Source organism: Lissotriton helveticus, chromosome 2_1, assembly GCF_964261635.1.
Source record: "Lissotriton helveticus chromosome 2_1, aLisHel1.1, whole genome shotgun sequence".
Classification (NCBI taxonomy): Eukaryota; Metazoa; Chordata; class Amphibia; order Caudata; family Salamandridae; genus Lissotriton; species Lissotriton helveticus.
In genome coordinates this window covers 368,846,383-368,858,979 of record NC_136059.1, presented here as the reverse complement: position 1 = coordinate 368,858,979, position 12,597 = coordinate 368,846,383, and the positions used below count along the sequence as shown (strand labels likewise).

General features: G+C 41.3%; 1 protein-coding gene across 1 annotated transcript in view; it reads left to right on the top strand.

Annotated features, from left to right (window-relative positions):
• The first annotated feature begins 587 nt into the window (after nucleotides 1-587).
• Nucleotides 588-12,597, top strand: part of LIFR (LIF receptor subunit alpha) — a 682,553-nt gene continuing 670,543 nt past the window's right edge. Inside the window, exon 1 of the mRNA XM_078674980.1 lies at nucleotides 588-667. The gene's annotated coding sequence lies outside the window, so the exon portion shown is untranslated. The remainder of the gene's footprint in view (nucleotides 668-12,597) is intronic.

Below are 12,597 nucleotides of genomic sequence, written 5' to 3'. Positions count from 1 at the left end.
TATCAAGGCCCACTGAGCCGGCATGCCTCGTACATACCACCATTGTTATAAAAATAAATACAAATTTTTCTGGCCTACAATTTATAGACTTTTATTGCAATTGGTGTTGCAAGATTTAGCAATGCCAATAGCTCAAACTTAATTTATGCGAGATCTATTGCATTGCACATGCTTGTTCTTAATTTACCGCGCAAAAAAATCTGTAAACCCAACGATTGTATTCTAAAAAAATCCTCGGATGTTTTAAATTATCACTCATGAAAAAGCCTATGTGTGTCTCATTTCGGTCAACATTTGTTTGCGGAATTCTTTGCACCCGTATAAAACATTTTTTAGAAGTGTGTTGATCATTTTTGTAAACAGGTGCGCTATTACCATGGACGTGAGGAGCACACACTTTAGGTAAAGAGTTTCCCGCCAAGACGCAGGCTGAGGATGTACTCCTGCAACCACCTACAGGTATTGGAAGTGAAAAAGTACCAGTGCAGTATGCGTCGGAGACGCTAGGTGGCACTACTCCTCTGCACTTGCCGGCCGTGGGAATGAGTGCACCACTCCTCTTTTCCTGGCAGGGACAAAAGCTCTGGAGCTGTTGCCGGGAGAACATGGCCGTGCGGTCGCCGGCTCAGTAGGGAGCAGCGGCAGGGAGAGAGAGGGCCCTTTGCAGGTAAGCGCTTCCCACGTTTCACGTGTGTCTGAATTATGTCCGTTTTGGGTAGGCGTCGTTGGTGACTTCTGTCCGCCGTGGCTCCCGGGTCTGATTCATCCAGCAGCATTTCCAAGTGCCCTATCAGCAGCCGGCCGCGGTTTGTTTTGATTTTTAACATCATGTTTATGAAGGCGCGAGACGAAAATTGCTGCGGTTTTTCACGAAGCTTCAGACTATAGAAACACCTCAGTGCATGGGCTCGTGCCTGCGCACCCGGGTAGCCCCGGCTCTCCTTTCTGTTTCCATCGCCCAGGCTCACAGCTGTGCTGCTCATATGGGATTATGCACTGATGTAATCACGTTGGCGAAGCAAGTGTCCGCCATGGGCGATGCGTTTAAACTTGGAGTGGAAAAGTTGAGTCGTTTCAGGGAATAGGGCATGTGTATGTGTTAAGATGTTTGGGGTTCAGAGGGGCAAACAGCGTGTGGAAACAGTTCCTGTGCCTCTGCTGGTAAAAGCTCCAATTGACCAGTTACAAAGAGGCACTTTGTGATCACGGTGGCATTTGCTGTGTGAGCATGTAATGAACTGTTTGTTATTCAGTGCTCTGTGATCGTGGTGGCATTTGTGTTTGATCATGTAATTAACTGTCAGGGAGAACTCTTCAGTTATATCCATTTCAACTGGCTGTTCCTGTTCTCTGGAGTCTTGTTAAGTTATTTTTTTTTTATTTGGCCAGTAGAATTAAGTTTGTTTCCGGTGGACAAATATAGTTCAGTGCCTCTCCTCCTAAAATATTTATGAAAAATCTTGCAGATTGTGTTGCAGGAAGACAACTTTAAAATGCAATTGAACTTAGCTTTGCTACCTAACCAATATTTTACCTACCTAGTCAGGATTTTCGGGTCAAGACCTGACATTTTTTTCCCCCTCGACATATAAAGTTAAAACAATAAATATAAAAAGAACTTTTTTCGGGGCTATCTAAACTATTTCTAGGTGATAATTTAAACAGAGAGAATTGCTATGATAAACAAGCACGATATTTTATTTGAATTCTTCTACAGATACCAGCACCTGATCTGTCCAGAATCTCAAAATATGAACAAATGGGAAGGTTTTTTTTCTCCGAGAAAGGTGGCAACCCTTGTTGAATAGCACGGGACGAGTTACAAATGATATTCTAGCAAAAATGTACTGCTGTCTTGTGATAATTTGGAAGGGTATGATAACCGTAGTTTTATTGTATATAAACCATATGATGCACTTTGTGTTCACTTTAGAACAAGTATACTGTGGCTAAATCCAGGACAAAATAACCATATAAAAGAAAGCTGATTTCTGCTCATGATAGGTAAAGGAAATGTTGTGGAGTGGATATGGGATACTGGCAGATTTGCTGACCTTAAACCCTGAACCCCAGTTTATCCTAGCATTTTGTTACTCCGGTCTACTTATTTCTTACCCAGTTGATGACATTGTAATTTTGTGCAAAATAATGTAAAACAAAGATTTGGCAAAGCTTATAGGTCTCACCTCTTTTGTCCGCTTGGCTTTGCTAATGCTTTTTGCCGATGCTGTTTAACATTAAAAAGATGAAATATGAGAGTGCGAATGAATCCTTATATGACGCTGCCAATTGCCTTGTTGTTAAATAGTGTTTGTGTAATGCTGTGTGCCCTCGTACATTACATTCATGCACAACCCTCAGTATTGACACTTGTTCCTTTTTTATATTTTTATTTTATTTATCAGTCCAAGATAGTTAATACCTCTGGGAGTACAAAATAAAAAAAATGAATTTTTACTTATGTGAAAGCACTTTATTGACAGTGGGGTCTGCAGGCAGCAAGTGGCTGCTGCCGGGCCGCCTAAAATGATAAAACATAAAATATATTTTATTTTATGGACCGTGAGGAGTGGAGGAGCAAGAGAGGAGTGGGCGGGGGAAGCAAGTGGGAGGCAATAGGTGTTTGGAGGAGCAACAAATTAACTTTAGGGGGAGGAGGGGGAAGAGGCCATAAAAAAAAACAATAAAAAGCTGCTGTGTGGAAGAAATGAATGGGGAGAAGGGAGCAATACAGAGCGCGCCTGGAAAAGAGGCAGCTATTTGAGAGAGAAGAAGCTGCACACGAGTGTTAGAAAACACATGCACTCTCATGGGCTGCTAAAAGAAAAAGGCTCCCTAAATTTGAGCAGTGGAAGGAACAATCAAAAGGATGATGAAAAGCTAGAGAGAGGCAAACACGTATAGAGGAATGAAAACCATTAAGTAGGAAGAAAGGCATGAGTGACAAGAAAGCCAACCAATTGCATGCTGTGGTATGGCTCTGAACTTATTGTACGTTTTTGTATTGTCCACAAGAAGTCTATTGCAAACAGACTGCTAAAAGCTGTCAGTAGGCAAGACCTAAAAATGATCTGTAGTTTGAATGCACTATGAGAAACATCGTACACTAAGTATGTGTTTCTTCACAAAAAATAAACCCTCCTGGAAGTTAAGTCCTCTCTCCTAATATCTATGTTTATATGCACGACTGACTCAACTTCCTATTTTCTCAATATCTGTGTGACAAGACATGAGCACCCTAGTCAAGAATCGAACCCGACCACATGTTACCTTTGATGCTAAGATGAGGGAAGGAAATTCAGCTTACAAAATGTGAAAAGCGTCAGGAAAACCACATATTTTAAAGATGGCCGATGAAAGGCACCTTTTGCGCAGATCTATTTCACCATGCCTGCAGCCTGAAAACATAAAGAATCCTTTGTGATGTGTAAATTGAGAATAAAACCAGCGCATAAAAACCAACAGGAAGTATGGCCATCACAGCTTGCTATGTTGGTCTTCTGTGAAAATGCCTTTTCCAATAAAACGTTCACCGGTGGGTGCTCTGAGAGATATCAGTAACCTAGCAATCGGATGAAACGTCAATGATTATATTACTTTTGTATAAAAAGAGAAGATGTATAGGGCATTTAAAACGCATGTTGCTAAGAGTCATCACTGGAAAGATCTTGGTTTGTAGATGTAGCACAGTGCAGTCAAAGAGCTGGTTCCAACTCTAGTGTTCATGAAAAGGAAGCACGTTAATTGGTTTAACTATTATGAACCTGCAGTATTGTGCCATCCTGACAGCTGGGTAGTTGCTCAGGCTTGTTCTAAAATCATTTTCTGCAATAATATGACATGACACAATTAAAAACAATTGCTTTAACTTCCTTCGAAAGAAAAGGTTTTGGCACCGGAACTGTCCATGGAAATTCCAGATGCACTGATTTTGTAACAAATTCTGTACTTCGAAACATGGCGCTTTGGGTGTAGCCGGACTTCTCTCCATTATGGTCTATGTTCGCTCTACTCGGAGGAATGGTCCACGGTCTCCGTTCGCTCTACTCGGAGGAATGGTCCACGGTCTCCAACCTATGATAAAGGGAAATTTCAGACACAGGGCCGAATCTGACATATTGTTGGCAAGAGAGACCGAATGCTGCATTAGTGCACTAGCGTCACTGCAGAAAAGTATATTAAAAAGCAGAAAGCGCAATGCCGCTGCTAGTGGCTGTCATTTTGCAGGAGCTCACCTAAAAAATTACGTGTGTATGTATATATATTTATGTAAGGAGGCCCCACCTCCTTGCATAAAGCGTTTTTACAGTAGGCACACTGCATGTTTTGTTTTCTATTTACAATCCAATATGTGTGTGTGTGTGTGTGTGTGTGTGTATGTATGTGTGTATACATATATTGCTGTTTTTATCCAAAAATTCCAATAAGCACAGGAAAGATGCATCGCGGACCCAAAAGTTCTTGGTGCCAAAAGTTTTTAGACACCCTGCATCAATGCCGCCATTACGCGTTTCAGCCCCACCTGGGCCTTGATCACATGACGCGTTGCGCTTAGGGAAAGATGCTTTTAAAGTGCAAGTGCAATGGAAATACAATTCAGCTGTGCTGTGCAATAATAAACACTGAAAATAGACTTGAGATTTCCATAAAAAAGGCATAAATGCCCAGATTCACCAAATTTCAAATTGCGACACCAACTTAGCAATAGATAAATGCATAGTGAATCGCTACATGGACATAGGTACAGAACCTGTTAAAAATATATAAATAGTTAAATAATTATATATATATATATATATATATATATATATATATATATATATATATATATATATATATATATATATATATATACCAAATAACATATGATATAAAGTGCAATCAACAGGGTAATGTCCAACGGTACTAATCTCTCTAATATCTACATACTGTATTAGCAGTTACCCAAATGGAAGCTTCGAAGTAGAAAGCTTCCAGTTAATATACCTAAGGTATTATTAACAATACCTAGTCACATGTTAAACTTAATTCATATGAATGTCGCAAAACAATATCCATCATCATCATGCACAGTAATCAATTTGCTGACTTTCCAAAGAGGCCGAACCCACCTAAAAAAAAAAAAAAGGATTAACTCTTAACCAACGCAGAAGAGATAGGGTGGTATGTGAAGGAAAATAAATGTGTAGTGAGTTAAACCAAATACCACATTAATCATAATAAATAAATTAATAAATAATACCTAGCGCATAGTTGTTTAACAATTCTTGTTCAGTCGTGGAAGTTTAAATGCACGTTCAATAATATTACAAAAAATGTCGGAAAAATATTATAGACAATAACGTTGAAGTGGATATCATGACTTATAGACCGGTATATAGATCCTCAGTCGTATTTAAACCAGATGGGGACTTTGTATTGAGTTCTAATATATATCTAGTTTCCAGCAAACGAAGGGCATTTTCACGGTCACCCCCTCGGCGACACTGAGGTATACAATCTATGGCATAGTAACTAAGATGTAGTGGGTCACTGCCTCAAAGTGCCTCGCCACCGGGTATGCCTGGTCCTTATTAGCAATTGCCCATATATGTTGAAGGACTCTTTTGTGCACGGGTAGCTTAGTGCTAACCACATAGCGTAGTGCACACGGGCATTCCAAAACATATATGACATACTCTGTCTTACAGGTAATTCTTTTCTTGATATACACTGGGCGAGATGAAAATGGAGTGCTATAATCCTTTCTGGTTTTTGCATGTTTGCATGCCTTGCAAGTGATACATTTATAAAAGCCCTTCTGTTTTGATAACCAGTTGGACGGTAGCTTCATTTCAGGGTTACTTTTGACAAGGCAATCACCCATGGATCTGGCCTTCCTGAAAGTCAGTTGTGGTGCACGACTACTCTTTGCTAGATCTTCACCTATTATTGGGTCTTTTAGTATCAGGTTCCAGTTTCGTTTAAGCATTCCCCTGGTAGCTTTATGCTGTTTGTTAAATGTCATAATGACCCTAATTTTAGGTGACGCCTTGTCAATCTGGTTTACACGTGTTTCTCTAGGGATTAACAATTGTTCCCTTGTGAGCAATCTAGTTTTGTCAATAGCTCTATCTATGACTGATGCCTTATACCCTCGTGAAAGAAATATTTTCTTGCAACACTCCTGAGCAAGATGACATTCAGACTCATCGCTGCAAATACGTTTTATCCGCAGCATCTCCACATAGGGGATACTCTGGATAAGATGCTGTGGGTGATGACTAGATGCATGCAGCAATGAGTTACCCACGGAGGGTTTGTGGTAAAGTCTTGTGGATATGGTGTCATTCACAATAAAGACCTCCACATTCAGAAAGACAACAGATTCCTTACTCGTGTGGGCAGTGAATTCAAGGTTATCATTCAGCTGTGCAATAAATTGTTTGGCCAAATGTTCTGGACCCCTCCAAATAATAAAGAGGTCATCAATATACCTCAGCCCAAGGGGTACATGTTCTTCCAAAATGTCCCCATGTTGTCGCCTGAGGACCTGCTCCTCTCACAGCCCCATATGCAAACAAGCATATATATATATTGGATTGGTAAATAGAAAAAAAACAAGCAGTGTGCCTACTGGGGAAAAAAACGCTTTTTGTAAGGAGGCGGGGCCGGCAGCAGTTTGCTGCCCCGCCCCCCCCCCCCTCAAAAAATATTAACATGAGAGAAAAAAAATGCAGGGAAGTGGGGGGTACTAGAGGAATGGGTTCTGGAAAAGCAACCGGGGAGTGGTTGGAGGGGGAAATAAAATCAAAACAAAGCAGAGTAAATGTAAATGTGGGGGTTGGGTATTTGGTGAATAGAGAAGCACACGAGGAATAGTGCTGGAAACCACCTGCACTCTCATGGTGCGCTAACCAAAAAGCAAGGAAATCAGTTAGAAAATCAAGACTACGCTCCATGGGAGGGACATACACACAAAGAGGAAGGGAAGCCATTGAATTCGAAGTAAACAAATTAATGTGAAAATAACACCAATTGTGCACCATACTAAAAACGTACTGTGGGTCTGAGCGCTCCCACTGCTTATCATTGGTTGGCTTTATTGTTACTTTTATTTGTGTGGTTCCTGTTCAGTGGCTTTTCTTCCTCTTCGTGTGCTTTAAAAGCTTTGACGTTTTTTGAAGGCTCTGCAGCTGCCATTTGCTTCCACACCACTCAACATGCCAAAATACTCTTTCACTCAAGTAACATTTTTTTATTTGTATTTATTGATCCAAGTGGTGTTTGCCATCTTGGATAGTAAATAAAAGATAATGACGGCTGCGTCATTCCATAGGTTCACGCATGCACATGCATACATACTTATTCATGCATACAGGCCCCTATGAAATGACTTGGCCTTCAGTTTCAGTAAGAATTGGCTAAAATCATTAGTGAAGCCAGGTCAAAAAAGGGAGACCTCTTTGTTTTTGCGAATGTTTGTGTTCTTTTTGTTGTAGTGGCTTGTGCCTGCAGAAAAAAGAAAAGGGGAAAAAATATAACCATTTCATCAGCTTGCCAAGGACAGTTGGATTTCTCACTTTGTTAATGCTTGTTTCCGCTGGTTTCATAGTACTTGGGTCATGTGATGAGGAGAGAGCCATTGATCAAAGTGTGGAGGGTAGGGAGAGCAGGGAGACGAATGTTGACATACATGCAGTGGAGTACATGAAACCTAGAACCAAGGCCTTCAATATTTATGAGCTACCCGCTGAGAGGTGAAAGGTGGGTTTGGCTATTCTTTGGTTGTTATGATGAACAATTTAATGTTGCATGGGTATCAAGTGTAATTCCCTTAGGGGCTGGTGCTGCCTACATGTATCTGTGGAGGTTTAGTCGAGGGAGGAGGGAGAGGTCGAGGTAGTGGAAGAATGAGTAAAACATCTGAATAATAACAAAAACAACCCTTACTCAGTCGTCCGCCCCCTGGGTGAAGGCTGATGATGTTCAGAGGATCCGCGAACCCTCCCTTTCTCGTGCCTGCAATCTGATTGGCTGCCAACACTTCAAACTAGGAAATGTTGGCAGCCATCTTGTGACTTGGTTGAACCGAGTCACAAGAAAAAAGATTTTAAAATGTGAAAAAACAAGAAAAGGGATCAGGGTAGAAACACCCAGACCCCCTAGGCCTCCTAAGGCCTTTTTAAAAAAAACTTTTCGTCAGGATTCACGAATTTGGCCGAAAAATAAAAAATCTTTAAGGTCCCAGGTGGGTCAGGTTCGGGGGGCAATAAAAAAAAATTATGTGGGGGCACCCGCAGCCCCGGGACTGCCACCTCCCCGGGGCTAATTCTTTAGAAATGCAGGGTGGCACACTGCCCCCTGCAGCCCCGGAGACTGCCTCCATCCCAGGGCTATATTTAAATGGAGAGCGTGCGGGGCTCAATTTCCCCCCCCCCCCCCCCCATGCAGCCCCGGGGACCACCACCTCCCGGGCTTGTTTTTTTTAATGCGGGGGGGGGCACGTGGTCCCCCACAGCCCCGGGGACCGACACCTGTTGGCATCACTGTCAATGTTGTCATCACTGATGTCATATGAGATGTCATCAGTGATGTCACTGACCATGTCATGAGTGATGTAATATGTGAGGTCATAAGCCGTGCATTGTGGGGCTGTGAGTTCTAGTTAGGTTAGCTCATCTCACTATAACGGGCGAATTTCTCTCGTTTTGTATGAGTGAAATATCAGCCTAACTATATTGCCCCTGAAACCTGTGTTTTTTTCAGTGAATATATATACTTAGTAACCGGTTACTGCAGTGCAAAGTTTGAATTCTACAATATTCTCACTGAACAGAAAAAGGGAAAAACTTTTTAACTGCCTCACAGATTGCCCAAAAAAATTACTTCACCGAGTGAAACGACTCTCTTAATAGCTGCAATATTTCTTGAGTGTGATTTCACATTGCTGCACAGATTTAATCCCTTGCATCCTTTATTTTGTTTACTCATTTGTTAAAACAAATACACATGATAAAATGCCATGCCAATAACCCGATATGCAGATGAACAGAGTATAATATGCTATTTATTACTTGACCTGTTGTTGATGGCCGTTCCTCACACTCAGCAGAGGTAAAAAAAATTGCTTTTTACACTATTGATATTTTTCTTTATATAAATATCACACACACGTATATATGAAGCTAATTTGGGGTTATATTTGTGTAGGTTGAGATGATAGATATGTAAGTACAATTAAATATAATGACGTTCAGGCAAGGTCAAATTTATGGAAAGATGGTCTCACACCGAACCAGTTTACTAATTTGTGACAAATCGCATCTGGTGCAATTTTTCTTCTGTGGCCATATGTATACATCGGTTCTCCGTTTGTGCTTGCCCAGTTGGTATGGTCTCTCTTTGATGCATTTAAGGCTTCATCCAAGAAAGAAGCACTGGGCAGTGGAGGGGAATAGTAGGAATAGTAGTTTTTGTATGTTGCTGTGCTTTATTTAGGGTTCAGCGTCAGAGAAGGTCTTGCTCAGTGGGTCTATTGCCACCAGTAGTCCGTACACTGATGAACTGGAACCAGGTGCACCAAGTGTGGAGCTTTGACTGGAGGACGGATGGGCAGGTGTAGATGTTCTTAGGCGAGGACGGCTGTGCAGTGCACTCTGTTGCTCGATTAGGACTCCACCACCAGGGTTCAAAGTAAGTTCCAACGGTAAGCGTTTGTTCGGCACGTACCAGCAATCTTTTCATTTTTGACCAGGTTAAAGAAGATTTTCAATTTGGGATTAGCTACTTGCAACACAAATTTCTAGGCTCGGCAATTGATTTGTTGAGAATTATGTGGCGTGTCTCTCTGCTCTCTTAATTTGTTGTGAGGTGTATTATTTTTATAATCTTTGAAGAAATAAATCCTATGTGGATGCAATTGAAAATCCCTGAAATAAATCAACAAGGGCCGAAGCAACTCTAGCGTGGGGGTAGTCTTGCAGAAAGTTTAATGTACTGGTCAGCCATCCTTCCAATCCTGTTCCAAGACACACATTATTTCTTAACCATCTTCTCTGCACCATCCTGAGGATTCCCAGAGTGAACCCGCTGCAGGAATGGAGAAAGATGGAGTAACCTTTTGAGCTCACATTTGGTATGTTATTTCAAGACATTCAAATATCAATTTCCTTAGCGAAGGTGAGTTCTCTAACATTACGGAAATGCAAGTTTCATTTAATAGTAGTTTTTAAATCTCCAAGCAATTCGAAACCTCTCCAAATACCATGCCACATGTACTTTTAAACTTTGACCAACAAAAATCCCAGATTCGTAAAGGGTGCCCAAACTCCACAAATGGTATTGCCCAAAAAAATGCGTGCACAATAATTCAGAGAATAACTTGAGTTTTACGCGCCTCTACTGAAACAAAGCGTCTCCTATATACATTCATTTAGATTGTACCACACATGATCACACAGTGAGGGTAAGTACAAAGTGCATGACTCCCGTGCCATTTCCTAAATCACCCTCACCCCTGCCTTGTAGTTGTCAAAGTGCCCAACATTGGAAAAAGTCTTGTAGACAGCAACAGCTTGCTTGGTCGTTCTAAATGTGTTGGATCTAGTGTTGGGCAGTAGGATACTGACAATTTTTCCTATCTGTCGTATGTCGGGGAGCATTACAAACATTTGTGGGAATTCCCGGGAAGTGTGCGGATATTATAGCACACGTCCTGTCAATTCCCATGAGTGTTTCTAGAAGTCTTTTCCTGGAGAATATTGGCATAACAGCAACAGTAAAACGGCCTATATTCCCCAAAACGTACAGATCTATTTAATATATTGCATAAATGACTCGTTAATTTTGTTACTGGTTCTGCTATTTCCACAGTGTTTTATGGACTGTTCCACAAAAGGGCATATTACTGTGATATTCAGGCTGGAACGCACCGGTACAAATAAAGCACAACAGACCAACTTTTCAAAATGTGTACGCCCAAAATGCTTCAAAGTTACCAACAAATTAGCTGTAAAACATCCATCTATTAGAAGCAATTATTTAATACACTTTTTTAAAACAAATATATATACGAAATGTATAAGGAATGTCGTTTTCAGCAATATGGCATTCGATTGAATAATGGGTGTTGCATTGCACATCCCTTGCCACAGCTTCATGCTGCGTGATTCAGTTGTGAATCACAAAAAGCTGCTCCCAAGGCAGGCTCTCTAAGCAAGAAAACCACAAATATTTTTTTTCAAAGGGACTTTCTCTAGAAATTCATGTAGTCATTGATAGGTCGTTTTTAACCTAGCTTTGAGTCATTTTACTTGACTTGCAAAACAGTAGGCACTGTCAAAGGAAACGAAAGTTTTCCTTGGCTGTATGGTGATGTACACCCTTGAGAGATGGGTGAGCCACTGAAGGCCCGAGCTAGATGCCAGGCTGTGGCCCGGTTCAAGGTCCTTTTGCACACTCCGGGCCAAAACGAGTCCAACCCTCGTGTGGCTTCTGCCTGATGTACATGCTATGTCATGTTGGTGATAAAACTGTGACTGGTTGAGGGTGTCTATATTCTCCTCTCATACCTTTTTCTTTGTCCTTGTTTATGTACGAGCAGGGCCACTGGAATTGTGCATTACTACGGCCGTAGCATTTTCTGCATGATTATGGATTTGCCACATAATCTGTTGCATAATTTGCATATTTAATAAAAATAATTGTTTAAAATAAAACTTAACATTGTGTGCTTCAGTGCAGTGGAAGACATTCGCAGAAGCTGACTGGTCATATTTCAGGTGCTTATTTCTCTATTTTGGTGTGCAACTGGTACTAATGAGCTGAAACCTTTGCTCAGACTGTTTTAACATATGTAACAAGCATTGGCAAAGACAGTAGGTCTTTCCATCTAGACCAGTTGGCTTTGCTTATTTGTTTGAGCCATGCTGTACAGCATTGCAGCTGTTGTGCAGCATGGCTATGAAAAAAACATGCGAGGACACAACTGTCATGTCAATATGTGGGTATGCTCATGCGTGCAACACGCATGCTAGGGCCTACAAAAGGACACTTTTTTTATTTTATTTATTTACCTATCAATAATAGATTGGCAAATTAAAAAAAAAAAGTAGGACAAAAGCTTTTGAAATGTGAAGAGCTTTAAAAAAAAAAAAGAAGAAAAAAAAAGGATAAATGGGATGGGGTGGTGTTGGACTTGGTCCTTTTTGCATGGTCATCCCTGAACTTTTTGCCTTCTTCCCAGCCTTTTTTCAGACATGGTGTTGGTGGATTTTGGACTCTGGGCACTTGAGCACTGTTGTTCAGTGTAGAGTGCTTGTGCTCTGTCGTAAACATGGTAAGATTGGTCTACACCTGTTTGGCATGTTTAATTTACCTGTCAGTCCCTGGTAAAGTGGTATCTCAGTTACCCAGGGCCTGTAAATTAAATGCTACTGGTGGGATTGCAGCGCAAATTGCGCCACCCACCAAAGTAGGCTTTCAAACCTGCCATAGCCGGGCCTGTGCACGCAGTGTTACTTCCTCTGTGACGTGGCACCTCCAGTGTGCACCATGTCTGTGACCCCTTTTACTGCATGTCAGTCATCCCTAAGGTAGGCCCTAGCTAGACCTATG